Here is a 16,300-nt window from a genome sequence, read left to right on the forward strand (position 1 = left end):
ATTTGTCCTACCGCAGGGACAGCCTGTCCCTGTCTTCTCTGAACTGCTCAGTGGGATTTGTGAATTTCCTTGGAATTACTCTCACATTTAAGAGGGTTTCTTGTTTCTGTGAACAAGCAGGAAAGCTTTCAAGCTACCAAGCAACCAAGAGTTTTATAGAAAGTGCTGTGGAGAGGCTTATTTCAGAAGATTTCACTCTTTATGTTTTCCTCCATTTTCTGTTTTTCTAGCTTCCTTTTGTGTTTTCCTTTACCTGTCTCTGACTTATAGAATATATGGAAAGGTAGCTTTTAAAATGCCTGTATGTATTTATAGGACCTTGCTTTTTCGCAGAAATTTTAGCTGTATTTTACTAAAAAATGAATAAAATGAAAGACAGACAGGGAGGGAGAGAAAGGATTGTCAAGTTTTTTTGCTAAAGTTGGCTATACCTTAAGTTTGGGCAATTTGTTGCAGTCTAAGTAGGCCGAAATGGATGCTTTTCTTTCTAGTTGTGCTTTTCATCATGTGCACATCGTTGATTCCAATGACTGCAAGGGTAATTATTTCTTTGTTTGCCAGGAACATTGAAATTGCTATGGTTTCTAAAGAAAATGTGCTCAGACTTCTTCAAAGTAAGTACACAATAGGCTATTACAGCTGCCTTTTCTACTGGAATTATTTTAAGTAATAGTGGTACACAGTAATTAACCCTTTGTGCTTGAGGATGCACGTCATAGTCTCAATCAATGGGCACTTCAAGAATAAAGGGGCAGGGGATGAGCAGTTTCAAGATTCATTTCTGAAAAGTGTCTAGTTGAACTGCTGGGATATTCAATAATAGTCATCTTTCAATAGCATATTGGATTTCTCAGACCATTATCTTATGTATTATGTCAATAAAATACTTGGTTTTACTCGCTTTGAAAAATGTGTGGGTGAGGTTATAACTTGGAAAAGTGAGATACCACATCTGCTGCTGGAGACAACTCTGTTATAAGGGGCAGGTGCTGTGTAGACTTTCCTGACTTACAGCCTTCCCTGAAACCTGTCCAAATCACAGGCCTCCATATAGCTGCGCTAACATCGCCCCCTCTTCGTTTGCTGCACAGATAGTTTCCTGTTTATGTTCCCCTGAGCAAAGGTAGCCGCTTGTGCAAATACCCTTCAATTATCATTTTTTAGCTGAAAAAAATTAGCCCAAGATATTTCGATACAAAGCTGAAAATGGTTTTGATACTTTCCAAGTGAGTGTATTAGCTTGCTTCAGCAGTCCTGAATTGGAAAGCATGCAAAACTGATGCTGAAATGCTCATCTTCAGGGCTTCAAGACAGGCGGAGAATCCTGTGCTCTACACAGAAATGCGTCCAACATCGTTTAAGTTTAAGCCCAAGTTAACTGAAGTCAATGGAGAGACTTCCGTGAGTGGTTTCATGGAGATGTATGTAATATTTTCTCTGCTTCTGGTACTGGTAAATAAGCAATTGCCTGAAAGGCAACACAGCCTTGTGGAAAATTTGTGAGAAAGTGTGTGCTTGTGTTGGGGAAAAGATCAGGCAGAACAATCAGGACTCCTATGGTCAGGGCTTTCACCTCGACAGTAAGAAATCAAAACGGTTGAAAGTCTGTGGTAAGGACTGGAGAGACTTGAACCTGGATCCTAAATAATGCTGCGTATTCTTATTAACTCTTCTAGAGCGCATATGCTTCTCTAATTATGAAAACTCTACAAAAGGTCTTGGTTTTACATGGAAAATTCAGTTTGCACAGAAAATACTAAACCTTTCCTGTCAGATCTAATACTCGGCCCTCTGAAAATTGACTTGATTTTAAATGGTAATAATAACCTCCAGGCAAATCCTGAGAAGTGTTATTTTCAGTTTCAGTATGTGCTGGGGGCTGAGCAGCTGGAAAGCAGCTTGGCAGAAAAGGCCTTGGGGGTCCTGGTTGACCAAGTTGAACGTGAACCAGGAGATCAAAAGAAATCGTCGTGGTAAAGCAGGCTTTATAATCCTCTGCCTCACCCTTTTTCACTTGCACATAAAGGAGAAAGTATGAGAGAAGGTTGTGGGGAGGCTGCGGTTTGTTACACTAAATAAATATTCTTCCCCCCTCAGAGACTTTGGTAGGCAGAAGCCTTGTTGTTGCTAATGTGGGATAGTTTTTCAAGTGCTCTGGCACTGCACTTGACTCAAAGCCAGAATAAATTTGAAATTAAGGTTTGAATGTGAATGTTATGGAAAGCCCCCCAAAGGCTCATGTTTCACTGATAAAATATTCAAATAGGGTCATTTCTTTGTCTGTAGCAGGTTTCTACCTGGGATGCAGCAGATCAAAATATAATGTATTGCTGTAACATACACATAGGGTAGTTTGTGTGCCTGATGAGCAAGAGCTGTATCTCTCTTAGCTTTTGCTATGTAACACAGTATGTGTTTTACCAGACAGTCAGCACATTGTGTATGTATTTACCTTCATCTCTACATTTTGGCTTGTTTGCATTTTTTCATAATTTACTGATGATAAAAATGAACCCTTTCTGAACATTTTGCTAACTCTAAATTGCCTGTCTCTTTGCCTACTTTCCTTTGTTATATTCCTCCCTTCCTCTTTAGATTCTTTTCTAGTTTAGCTATTAGGTTTCTAATTTATCTTCTAATTTCTATTTCTAGTTCTCCTATTAGATTCTCTCTAGTTTTCTGTGTTATGGCTTTTACTCTTCTCATATTACCTTTTCACTTCAGACCCCTTTTCTTTTGAAAGCAGCCTTAAAACCAGTCCTGTGTAATAGGAAGCATTTCAAAATACAGCACTATTCACTCAGTGCTCTCAAGGGTGTGGTTGTTCTTTTCTCAGAGGCAAAAGACTACTCCAGGCAGCACCTGTAAATGTTGGTGGGTATTTCTACCCCCTCCACTTTTTTTTTTTTTTTTTTTTTTGCGGTGCAGTTGAACATTGCCATTTCCAGATAAGTTAATATCCTGCGACCTACTGTCATAGAGCAGTAACATAAAAACTGAAACAAGCTCATGAGACTTGAATGTTCTGAACCAGCTCTGTGAGCACGGTGTTGTGGGTCATGTATGTTGTAAAGCCCTAGGGCGAGGCAAAGGATTAAGCTACTGATTCATTCTGTCCGGGACTGACACTTGCCAGTGTGAGAATCTGAATAATCTATGTCATTAGGCTTTGCAGAATCTAGCTGATGGTTGTGGTAGCCTTGATAATCTGAAGATATAAAGGAGAAGCAGCACAGAGAGAGTGTCCTTTATTAACCAAAGTGACAGAGTGGTGGTGGTTGTGTTAGCTGTGTCTAAGGCTGTTGTTTGGTTATTTTAGTAGGAGTTTAGAGTATGTTGCATAGTGTTTGGATATGGTTGTGATGGTATTTTATTTGAGTTGTGTAAGAAGATTAAGGACAGGGATTCTCAGCTTTTCTGAAATTCTCCTGTAACACTGCATAGTGTCCTTGAAGCTTTGTGAGATAGTCAAAGGGTTACAAATGCTAAGTGTCCTGGAGACTATGGTGTTTCATGCATGTGGAGTAGAGGCTGCTTTTCAGTTTGGCCTTTTTTTTTTATCTTTATGTTACACAATCTCTAAACAACAAATTTAGATGACATTTTCTGTAAGAGTAGCTATGGTGGGCAATGGTGGATGCTGATTGTACAGAGCTTTTATGTAAGTGAAGTTATGTTGGGAAGCCTGTGGGAGGACAGTAAACCAGCCAGAGAGTACTTGGGTGGCTACAAAAATAAAGCATCTGAAATTACCTGTGTTTGCATTTTAGTGCTATCAAATTAGTGCAGGGTTCAGAAGAAGCAATGACTTTCAGGGCCTTCTGGTTATAACAGAAATACAGCTGCATTTTTGTAGTGACATTGTGGCCATGGAGTAGTCCTTTTAGTACTCTCTGACTCTGATTTAAAGTGAGGTGAGTGAGGGCTGAGAATACCCTGTCACTGCACTCTTCAGAACTGTTGAGAAGATGCTATGGGTACATGCTCAAAAGCCTAATCATGGAGGAACTCCCTTCCATCCCCCCAAAAATAGTGTTAGCTTGGAATAGTTTTTCTTCCCACTTTGAAAGAGAGAAAAAACAGAACACTATGCAAAAAGTGATGATAAAGGACATGTAACCAAGTCGCAGTCTCTGTAGTTGACAGCAGCACTCTTTTAAGGAGCTACCTCAAATACATATCCCTGTCGTGGAAGCAAGTCTTCTGGATCATGATTTTTTTTCCTGTATCTGGTTTTCACAGCTTTGTGGTAGTTTATGCTTACTGTTCTATCATTTTGCCCTCTTTCCTTCTATAACCTTTGATTCAGCACTTTTTTTTTGATTACTTGTGCTGCGCTGGTCTCTGTACTTACTAATCTCTCCTCATTTTGCTGGTTAATGAAGAAAAGGCATCAAACTGCACAGGCCAATGAATTTGTTATACGAGAGCAATCATATGCATCCCTATAGACCTTTCTAATATTTGTGTCTCTGTCTTGCAAGGATATATTGCAGGATAAAAGCTGCATAGAACAATAGCACTAGACAAGCTTTGAATTTAAAAAAAAAATGCAGTGCTTTGATCCCCTGTCAATTAGTACTATCATGCAGGAGCGGCCTTGCAGACAATGAACAGTGAATGAGCATAACCAGCAAAACCTGACAAACCACTAATGGGTGCATTTCATCTTTCATTCTGCAAATATGGCTCCAGTTAATGTCAGTGGAACCTGTTTATATTTGTAAAAAATGGATTGCATGCCTATTTAGAGACTGAAAGCTGCAGTAAGTTACCAAAGAAAGTTAGAACATTAGCTAGAAAGACACCCAGAAAAGACAGACTAGACCTTGATTTGTTTAGGGCTGGATAAACCAAGATTTTAAAACAAACAAAGAAAAAAAACAACACCCACCCAAACAAAGCAACAGCAACAACAACAACAACAAAAAAAAACACAAATAAAAGCCCAACAACAACCACCACACAAAAACCCCCAACAAAACAAGGAAACAAACAAGTCCATTTATGCCTAAAATGGATAGAAATTGAACCTGAATTACTTCTGAACTTTGCAAATGTTCAGTTTCTACTTCATCATATGTTTAGCTGTCTGCCCAGAATAGAGTGGAAGTGATGAAACTGACTAACACACATGAGAAAGGAAATAGTTGTACTTGTGTTTGAGAGCTGGAAAGCAAAGGACTTGTCTGACAAATTAAATTCAGTAAAGTATCTGAAGGTGTCGAAAGACCAGATATATGGCCCAGTAATGTCATCTTAATGCGGCTGCTCCTCAGAGACCTATTTTGTTGCTGTGATCAATGTCTTTTGCTAGGAGGGTCATTGCATTTAGGGATCTTTCTTTCCATGCGTGGCTTTTTACTCCACAAAGAAACCACTTAACCACCTTAGGGAGAAAGGATAGGTAGCTAGAAATCAGTCTCTTTAAATGAACTATTCTGTGCCTGAGGTATGCAAAGTAACTCACAGGGCAGCACAAGCACATGCACTCAGCTTGTAGGTAGTATGAAACTACTTACAGGCTGGCAGGAAGGCTAACTTTCATTTCCCCTCTCTATGAATTAATCTCTGTGTGAAGATTCACTAGCTTCTACATGCAGCTCTTTAGGGATATGGAACTTCCTATGCAAAGTGCTCTAATTGTATTTAATTAAATAATAAGTTATCACCTTGAAACCAACAAATGCAGGAAAAAGCAGCCCAAATTTATGTTTTGAGTTGACAACGTAGCTAATTGTTTAATCTCCCAAGAGTCCATATGCTATTACAGAACTTGTGTTTTGCTGTTCTTCTTTCAGTTACAGAAATAATTCTGTCTTTCAGATATAGAGTCTGAATCTTTTCCAAAGGTTTTGAATTACTTTTGAACACTGACAGAAATTATTGAACATTTTAAAGGTTCTTTCCAAGGCCAAGTGGATCTTTTAGGAGTCTCTTGTAATTTTTGTGGTCATGCTATATTGCCTCTTAATTGAAAAAGTCTCTGGAAATGGAAGAAGTAGCAAAGGAAGATGTAGGTAGCAAAGGAGACATAATTTGTTCTATTTTCCATGATTCTAGAAGGGTTTTTATACTTTTTATACAATTGGCTAATTGAAAGACTGTGGAACTGTGGGGAAGAGGAAGATAAAAACAAAACCCACTGCAGCAGCCTGAATGTCAGTGAATATAATACTGTTCTTTCCTTGCTAGGTGTTCTTGCTTTCTCTGTGCTGACATGTAAGCTGGAACTTCATGCTTGCAAAAGTATTTTGATAGGTGTAGCATCCTATTCTTTTTGCAGGGCCTTGGGGGCTTTTTTGGCACCATCTCTGTGCAGAGGTTTTACAAGGAAGACTTTATACATTTAAGTCCTGATCATTATGAAACACCAAGGAAATATGACATAAAGTACTAATGTCAGCTGTAGTCTCTGTCCTGTTCCAGAGGAAGTCAGAACTGTATCAAGTAAAGTAGCCCTTATCTCTTGAGATTTGGTGGTGTGTGCTTTGGTATCTCAAACTAGTGGGCTTGTCGGCACTCGGCCTCAATCTTAACTAGTTTATCTATCTTGATGTCACCAAACAGTGGGGGCTTCAGGTGTCACCACACTCCTGTGACTTTGCTTTTCTTACAGAGGTCCCAGTTCCTATAGCCAGGTTGGCTAGGATGGGACTTCTCCTTGTACCTTCTCTGACCCACTTCACAGTCTGGGCATTCAATGGAAAGCTGCCCTTCTTGGTGATTTCAGGTAACAGTTTGGATTTCAAGTGGAGCAGCCAGGGCTGGTGCTGATGTTTCCCATGCAGAAGCACCTCTAGAGTCACACTACAATCCCAGCGCAGGGTGTGAGGACAGGTACAGTTAGCGATAAAAGGGACTGGTTTAAACCACTGCAACAACATTTGCCAGAGCTCATCTTCCAGACACATTGACACAGTAGATGAGTGATTACTGGAAAAATAGTTCCTTTTAAGTGATGGAGAAATCTAACCCTTTCTAGCAGAGTGGTGCTATAGAGAAGCTCTCAATCTCTCTGTGACTACAGGCCTTTCAGCCTGATGGGACCAGTGTTTAAAAAGTGTCACTACTACTAGCCTAGGTGGCATTTTTGTACCTCCAGAGCTATCTGCAGAAGGGAACAGGATTTTTTTGTCTTGAATGTTTCTGTGCCTTGTAAAATTTTACAGTCTAGCTGAAATGTGGTGAGAAATAACTTTGGGTGGTAATCTCTGCTGAATGATATTTAAATACATGGATACTTTATTGATGTGGAAATTTATTCCATAAAACATTGTTCCGTGTGGATTTTTTGCTGATTATATGGGTGACAGGATACTGAGTGCTTAATTTGCTTTTGTTACTAGAATTTGAGTTTTATTCTGAGATACCAAGGAATTTTACCTATAAAGTGTAAAATTCTGGATATGGTGTTTGCAATATGGAGATATTTTTCATGACTGGTTATTTGTGTGCTCAAGAAAATGCTAGAAACAAAAGAAATCTTGCTGTGAGACGAAGGCATCAGTGGCTGTTTGAATGCTTACAAAGATGCTTGTTTTTCTATTTGTTTTGCCTGCATAACTTTAAGGGATGAAGTATTTTTTTCAGTTTTTATATTGGGGAATTATACCACCACTTTATATAGCTATGCAAAGGAAAAAAAAGCACGAGCTGTAACATTAAAAAGTGCTGCCGGAGGAATAGCTTTATTTTGTTACCTCAGTGCCTATCATAGTTAGTGTTTTGCTTTGCCTTTATCATCTCTGTGATGCTTAGAATAGTAAATAATGATCATACTTTGCTTTTACATGATGCTTTTGTCCATAGATCTCAGAGTGTTATAAGAAAGAGGTCACTATTATTACCCTGTTTCAAGATGGAGAAACAAAGAGGTGAACTGAGTTGCTGAAGGTTAGCCAATGTGAGAGCTGGCAGAGAAATTTCTGTCAGTGTCATTTTTTTGTTAGAAAAAGCTGATTCACTGAAACCTTTCATGGAAATTCATTAGTGTCCAGGAAATTATAGAGATCCAGAAGCAAATTAAAATGACAGACACTGTAGCAAAAGAGTAGCTAGAAGCCTGATGGCAAGCGTACCCGGTGTGGACAGGGTGGACCTAGGTTTCACTTTTAGGCCTGAAGTGAAAAGGAATTTGAAGCTGGGTCTCTCAAGGGTATATCCCTGTCTCTAGACATACCCACCTGTCAGACATAGTAAGGCCTTTCTCAGACAGGTATCTCAGTGACCAGTGAGTCTAGTGAAGTGTTTTAGTCTTCTAAAATTGGGTCCCATGGGTGATCCTTGGTGTGGATTGTATTTTCTGTGTGTTCAGGAGTGAGTGGATTTCATAGCTTGCATACCTTTAGTATGTAGGGAAAAAAAATTCATTGGGGTCTAAGGCTTTACAGCTAAGACGACTGTCTTCTATGTCGCTGCCTTTTTCATACAACTTTTTGGAACTGCTTATATTACAAACTTGTTAATGGATTAAAAATACACTTTGAGGAAAGGAAGGAACGAGAGCAGGAGAGATGGACACAAGCATACTGTAAGGTCATGTATGATATATTTCCTCAAGAACCCCAGGCAGTGTCATCAGAGGGTTTTGGTTTTACCATGACCAATGTAGGAAACTTCAGAAACAACAACCAACCAAGTGTTCCACTTTTCAGTCCAACATCTCCAGTTGATGATTTTGGGCAAGGTATCATGTTTACATGGAGAGAGGGTGGTGGCTTTTTGCCAAAGAAAAGGTGAAGATAAAAATCCAGATCAAACCCCTCTGGTTGATTTTTTCATATGGCAAATTCATTCAGACTTGAAAATACAAAGTGCAGAGTAACTGTGAAGTTTCTGTTACATTTCATGTATATAAGCATGAAGACAAGAAAATCTGTTTTGCTCAAAGGAGGCTGGAGCATACGTTCAGCTTTGGGATAGACAGCTGGAGGCAGCTTGACTCAGCAGAGAACAACAAGATAAATAAAACATAGCAACTTATTTTCAATAATTCAGATTGAAACTCTGAAGAAGGGCTTTATTTGTGCAAGTCCTTTGAAGAAGTGTTGGCAGTCTCACATAAGAGAGAGCTGGGAGGGTGTTCAAGGGATCAGTCAAGGAGGGAGCCTTTGTGAACCTTTTTATGCTGAGCCCAAATCAGACAGGCAAAAGAAAAAGAAAGAAAAGAACTTCATCAGGGAGGGAAAGGAGCCGGAATCCTGATTGCCTTGTGAGTTGTAGCATGACTGCAGTGCGTAAGGCAGTTGTTTTCCTCCCACTTTGCCATTGGAAGGGCAGCAGTAGGACAAAATGGGATGTGACTGTATGGCTCATAAAGTCATGGTTTGTATGGCAGTGTCCTAAGGGTTGATGTGAAATTTGGTTTAGAGAGAGCGAGCTGGGGTTATTTTTGAAGATCTAGTTTGACTATCGGAAAGGACCCTAGCATTTGTTAGGGGTAGGAGAGAAAAAGATGGGAGGAAAGAAACGTGGCAGTAGACAGGAAGGGAGAAGGAGTAAGGATGCATTAGGTAAATATTAGGTTGTCTAATGTGTTCTGTGTCCTTGCAGCGCTGCTTGCTGGTTTCTGACTGTCTTAGTTCCCACAGGGGATCTCCCATACCAGTTGCCATTTTCTCATAGTCCAGTTGATAAGAAGAATTGCTGCATGTGGTCTGCCACAAGTGAAATGCTTCTCCTGTCCTCTGAGCATTTTTAACAGGCCCCCATCACAGGAAAGTGCTGCTGACCCCTCTCTGCCTTTTAAGAGATCCTTGCTATTACCTTAGCCAGTAATAAACTGTCTAAGATTCACAGCCAGTATAACAGCCTCCCTGACTGTGACTGTGAACCTAATTATACTTTTTTTCCCTGTACTGAAAGTCCACCTCTTCTTAATCTTTGTCTTATATTTATAAACCAGTTCCTGTCATGGGAGAGTATTATACAAATTTTGAAAAAAATAATTGTGCAGTTGCATTAATCAAAGGAATACTGTGCTGAAGGAAATGTCAGGCCTAATAGCTTGGCAGTGATCAGTGGCAGAAGAGCTGCTTTCAGCTAGTTTTCGTGGTTTCTTCGACACTAATTAATAGACTCAGTATCTTTTAAAATATGACAAAAGGGGCTAGGGGTGGGGGGGGGATACCCCAAGGTGTGTGTTGCTATAGCAGGAGCAGAACAACAGATCTGGCACATGTGAGGAGCTTTAACTCTAAGTACCCTTATCTTTAAGGTGGTTGCCCTGTGTTGTCTTTGTTAGCAGTATGTGTGATTTGTAGTAACTGAAAATCCTAAGCGGGTTATCAGACAGTTGTCACTTTTTTTTCAAAGAGGAGTTTTCAGTTGCCGGGACAACAAGAGTCATGAACTTTCTATGCCCACCTGCAAGATCAAGCCACCATGGTGGCATCTTACTGTGACACTCTGGACCTGATTTATGACTCATTAGAATCTACATGAGTCTGATTCTAAGTTTGCTATTATAAATATGGTTTCTGAATAAGGACAAAGTTGTCCTTCGTTTCAGACTGCTGGTGGTGCTGACCCTGTTCACTACTGTCACTGGCTTACAGACAGAAATGGTTGCTGCCCAGATGCACCAGGGGAGGAGCGTTGTGATGCAGAGTAGAAGGTACGTGTTTTGCAAGGACATAGATGATGTTACTGTGCTGTCAAAGTGGACATCATGATATAGGCCTGACCTCAGATGTGTCCAAGTAGCAACCAAAAGAACAATCTTTGATTCTCTCATTTCTCACCAAACCTTACTGCATGGGTGAATGATCTGTTCAGTGCATAAAAAATGCTGACTGTAATCATCTCATATAACCCAGAATAGAAACCTTTCTGTAATCCTGGGTATTCTCTACACTTGCTATTATCAGAAAACTCCTATGAGAGAAACGTCAACTTACCACACTCTATCAACCCCCCAGTGGTTCATTCTCCAAGCAACTGAACGACAGAATCATGCATGGTTTTCTGAGCAACTCACGGAAAAGAAGTCAAGAGCTGTTTGGGTTTAGTGAGTTATTAGGGAAGCTAGTCCACTGAGCACCTCATCCATCATGGGGATCTTCCCTCATCCATTATTTAAATAAGATGGCCACACACTGTGTCCCCAGTTCTTCATCCAGTAATTCTATCACAGAAAAGCAAAAGAAATTCTTGCTGTTTATCTTGGCTGTGCTATGAGAAAAGGCAATGGTTGTACCAAACCACAGCTGAACAGGATAATGTGCAACAAAACAACTGTTTCGCAGAAGAGTTGATATATGAGGAAAAGCCAAGGCTGTCAGTGGGTGGGCTTTAAGATAACCTAGAATCAGAATTAGGAATGTACTTGAGAAAGGTAATTGCAAAATACTTTTCTTGCCACTAATTTTGTTGACATTCAGAGGTCTCTTGTAATCCATGCTTCACTTTCCAGAAACTCTGGGGTTTTCACCATGTAAGCACATGGGTTCCAGGATGAAAGCAAGGCATTTTTCTTCCTCTTTCACATAGACGCATACACATATACTTCACTTAAACTAATAGTTCAAGGATTAGGCAAATAATTTTGACAGTGAGAATTTCACAATGAATCACAGAATCAACTAGGTTGGAAGAGACCTCTGGGATCATTGAGTCCAACCTTTGACCTAACACCACTGTGTCAACTAGACCATGGCACTAAGTGCCACATCTAGTCTTCTCTTAAACACCTCCAGGGATGGTGACTCCACCACCTCCCTGTGTAGTCAATTACAATGTCTAATGACCCTTTCTGTGAAGAAATTTTTCCTAATATCCAACCTGAACCTCCTCTGGCACAGCTTGAGGCTATGCCCTCTAGCCCTGTTGCTAGTTGCCCGGGAGAAGAGGCCGACCCCCACCCCACTACAACCTCCTTTCAGGTAGTTGTAGAGAGCGATAAGGTCTCCCCTCAGCCTTCTTTTCTCCAGGCTAACCAATCCCAGTTCCCCCAGCTGCTCCTCATAGGTCAGACCCTCCAGACCCTTCACCAGCTTTGTTGCCCTCCTCTGGACTCGCTCCAGCACCTCAGAGTATTTCTTGAAGTGAGGAGCCCAGAACTGGACAGAGTACTCGAGGTGTGGCCTCAACAGTGCCGAGTACAGGGGGACAATTACTTCCTTAGTCCTGCTGGCCACACTATTCCTGATACAGTCCAGGATGCTGTTGGCCTTCTTGGCCACCTGGGCACACTGCTGGCTCATGTTCAGCCAGCCGTCCACCAAGACCCCCAGGTCCTTTTCCACCGGGCCGCTTTCCATCCACTCTTCCCCCAGCCTGTAGCGCTGTATGGGGTTATTGTGGCCAAAGTGTAGGACCCAGCATTTGACCTTGTTGAACTTCATGCCATTGGTCTCGGCCCATCTATCTAACCTGTCTTCTTCCTTTGCCTCATTTAGGACATTCAGTTATAGAAATATTCTTTCAGAACGACGAGTAACATTTTTCTTCATGATTACTGCTTACTTTTTAGATGTAGTAGATTCCAGTGGGATTACTTAAATTAAGCGTGTATTTGATTGCTTTTACTGGATGAGGATATTCTCAAATCTGAAGCTGCACGTGAGCTATTGTTAAGTACATAATGGCTGTTATATTTTCCCATTAAGCTACTGCATTTATTCTTCACTCTGACAATCCAAAAACCAACCATGAGTTACAAAAAGTTTCTACCACATGTTCCCTGTTTTTCCGATACATTTCAAGGTGGTAATAGTCAGAAGTTACATTACATACCTTGTGGTCTCTGTGAAGGTAATTGCCAGTTAGAATTCTGTGGGAAATGAATCTTTTTTTTTTCCTAGTTCCTAATAAAGGACAGCCCCATGCTGATACTTATTTTACACCTATTTTAGCAGAGATGCTACAATTTCAAAGAATATTGAAATTAATCCTTCCCTCCCATCACTTTAGGTGGTCTTTACATGCCAGGCATATAAGAAGTGTACTGAAAGTGTAACTATGCTGACAGTTTTCCATTGCCTCTGCTCATGAGAATTCTGTACTGCTCATAAAAATGCTTCACCTCCAGGGCTGACAATTTGGCACTTCTAGCTAGTTATTTTCAAATTGGCTTTTTATGCAAATAGATTGGTTTTGATTGAATTCAAGGATAAAAAATCAGGAAAAGCTTCAAACCCCAAAATGTTCTATTTCAGCCGTAAGAAGATACTGAAACTGCCTAATTTAAGGGACATAATTTAAGTTAGCCTTTCTACTGTCCCTGATTACTCAGTGGGAGCAAAGAGCTTTATCAGAAGCGGTACTCTGAGGGCCTAGTTACAGGTCCTGCTCTGAACTACCCTCCAGGAGAACTTTCTTTCCTTTATCTGCATGGAAATTAATCTCTTCACAGAGGCTACCTTTTGGCATCCTGAAATTGAGGCAGCAGGATTACATCCCAAGGGTGGTGAATAAAGTTAGACAGATAGGCCTGCTTGCCTGAAAATAAAGAGAAAATGAATGTCCAGGTCTGCTTCTGACTTGCACCTGGGCTTAAGAGGATGCCATGTGAAAGTAATCAGTGGTGTCAGAGTTCCTTTTGGTAGCCTTCTCTAAAATTGAGCAGACTGTTAGTTAAATTAAAAAAAACAAACAAACAACAAAAACTGTGCGTGTGTGTGTGAATTTTGTGCTAGTTACCAAAATGAAAAAATAAAGCTGACATACCTTATTTTGCTCCACATTGCACATTCCATGTGACCTTTTGTTTCAGATGTTGGCAACAAAGGCAAAAAGATAGATTTCTTTTGTTGGAAATGCTTTTTTCCACCTATGCAGCACATGGAAATGTAGAGTGTATTCCCTCTCGAGTAGGCTGGGTTAAAGAAGACCAGTCTCAAAATACACCACAGCCTGCTGATGCAAGCACCAGTTTGGAATCAAGCTGGGGGTGTATTTGAATGTGGAAGGGTATGTGTGTGAGCAAGAAACACGCATCTTGTTAGGAGTACATAAATGAGTGTTGTGTAGAAAAATGCGGAATAAGGCTTTTCACATTTGTCTCTTAAAATTAATATGTTTTTCCCAGCTTAATGGCTACTACAGTTGTAATTGCCACTCAGTGGCACACTTTTCCAGTGGCTGTCTTTCAGCTGTGAAGGGAAGCCTGTCTCCTGCTGCTGGGAGCAGCATGGGACAAAGGTAGATAAGTGATGTCATGGAAAAGATACTCCTATGACTTTTGATGTGTAGATAAAAAATGGCTGTAATCTAGAGACGTTTTATTCTGGACGAAGGCAGCTACCATTGTCCAGTGAGTGCTGAGTCCTCAGGGACTGCTAGCAGTGTCTGGGAGTGCAATCCAGTCAAATGCTGCACTTTCTTCTTTGCAGTTTCACCCAAGTTCTCTCAGGGACAGTTTTGTGATGGCCAAAGTGTTGAACCTCAATGGTAGAAAAGCAGGTTTGACAACTGCTACTTCTCTTCCTGTCTCGGTAGGAGATTAACTAGTGACTCGGTGCCGTGTTCCTCTCGCTCCATTTTCTCAGTTAGAAGAATGCTGATTCTTGGTTATCTTTTGCGAGCCTGCTGGGAATGTATGTTAGTCTTTCACTGTGGAGGGGAATTTAAGATTTTCCCAAGTATAGATAGCCAATTGCATGGGCCATAACTGAAGCCAACTGTTAGGCATCATGTTGAACTCCAGTAAAATAAAACCAATTGGCCTCACATCCCAGGACTTCTTGAGTTGCTGCCCATGCTAACAGGTATCTCCTATAATGGGTGCTGTTTCAGGAAAAAGGCAGAGAAAGCCTTTGGTTTATTGCTGTATGAAATTAAACTGCAGATAAGTCACCTTGCAGAGCAGCTCTGAAATATCTGTGTGTTGTGAATTATGCCTGATCGTTTTGGTGACAAAAATAAACTTTTACTGCTTTTTATTTGTCAGCTTTGCAGATTCAGCACAGCTGTGGATGAGTGAGCTGGAGTCTATTCTGCTTGCAGGTAGCTCCCTGAATCATTAACTATTTGCTATCTTCATTGAGAAGCATTAACTATTTGCCTGTATTTATTGTTGTTGGTGATGCACGAACCTGACATACTCCGTTGGAGTCTCAGAAAACTGTTTGAGTTTTCAGGGCTGGCAATTAGGAAAACCATCTTTTCTTTACTTCTAAATTGAGCAAGGTTGATTTGAAAGGCAGAGAAAGTAAACACATTACTGCTATTTCACAAGGTCGCCTTAGAAAGTCTAATCATCTTTTAATTTGGAGCAGTGCCTTTGGAGGGCAGCAGGCAGCACTTTATAGTACAGTAAAGGGTGATACCCTTTCATCAGAGGTTTTTACTTTAAAAATTCAGTGAATTTATGCTTTTGTTAAGTCAAGAAATGAAATAAAAGTAAACAGTAAAAATTTTCCATACCAATAATTCGTATTCCTTTCCCTTTCAGGGCAAGGAACAATGCCTGTAAAAGTAGCATTTACTCTCACTCACAGATGTTGTGTTGCTGAATAGAATAATAGTAGCTTTTTGAAAGTCCATGTTTTGTTCCAGAGGGCTTAACTGGTTGGCAAAGGATAAATCAATGACAAGAAGTTCTCATATACAACTTGCATAAATGTATCCAGCACTTAAGCTGTTTATCTGCAATTCTAATGGATTGCATTACTGATGAATTACTCCACCTTAAAGCTTGGCCTCTGCCAAGATTTCAGTGGTGACTTTGGCTCTCTGAGTACCAAGGAGACCAGTGGAAGTAGGAAATAAAATTCAGATATAGTCTATTATTGGAAACGCTGCAAAGCAGAAGAGGAACAAAGAACAGATGCACACTAGCATTGCTATTACAAATAGTATTTTCTAGAGATCTCCTGCTAGTTATATATAGGAGTATGCATAGGTCTCGTGAAATGGTATGTCTGCTTCAGATAAAGCATGGGATAAGCAGTTAGTTTTTAAAATTTTAAGATGCTTAAGAGTTAAGGGTTGTAGAGGAGGTAAGAGATTTGCTGATACACTTCAGCTTTGTCCTGCCAACTGCATGGTATTTTCATTTTTTAGGCTAAAGCACATCAGTTTTGTTTTTCAGAGCAGACTAATAATTTGAGTTTCCTGTAGCTCCTTTAGAATGCCAATTCTGAGTGCTCTCATGGAGCCTGTACTCAAGGCCTTCTAAACACGGTTCACTTTTAAGGCATATACCCTTTCCAACTTGCGTTATTTCTCATTTCTGCTAATAAGAAAAATAAACTGTCTGCTTATCAATCCTCATCCCCAAGTTCTCAGCACATCTGTGAGGCATGGAGTGATTTGGTGTCATCTTTTTGCTTACATTGGAGAACTGTTTTTGTGA

This window comes from Nyctibius grandis, chromosome 4 (assembly GCF_013368605.1).
Source record: "Nyctibius grandis isolate bNycGra1 chromosome 4, bNycGra1.pri, whole genome shotgun sequence".
NCBI classification, from domain to species: domain Eukaryota; kingdom Metazoa; phylum Chordata; class Aves; order Nyctibiiformes; family Nyctibiidae; genus Nyctibius; species Nyctibius grandis.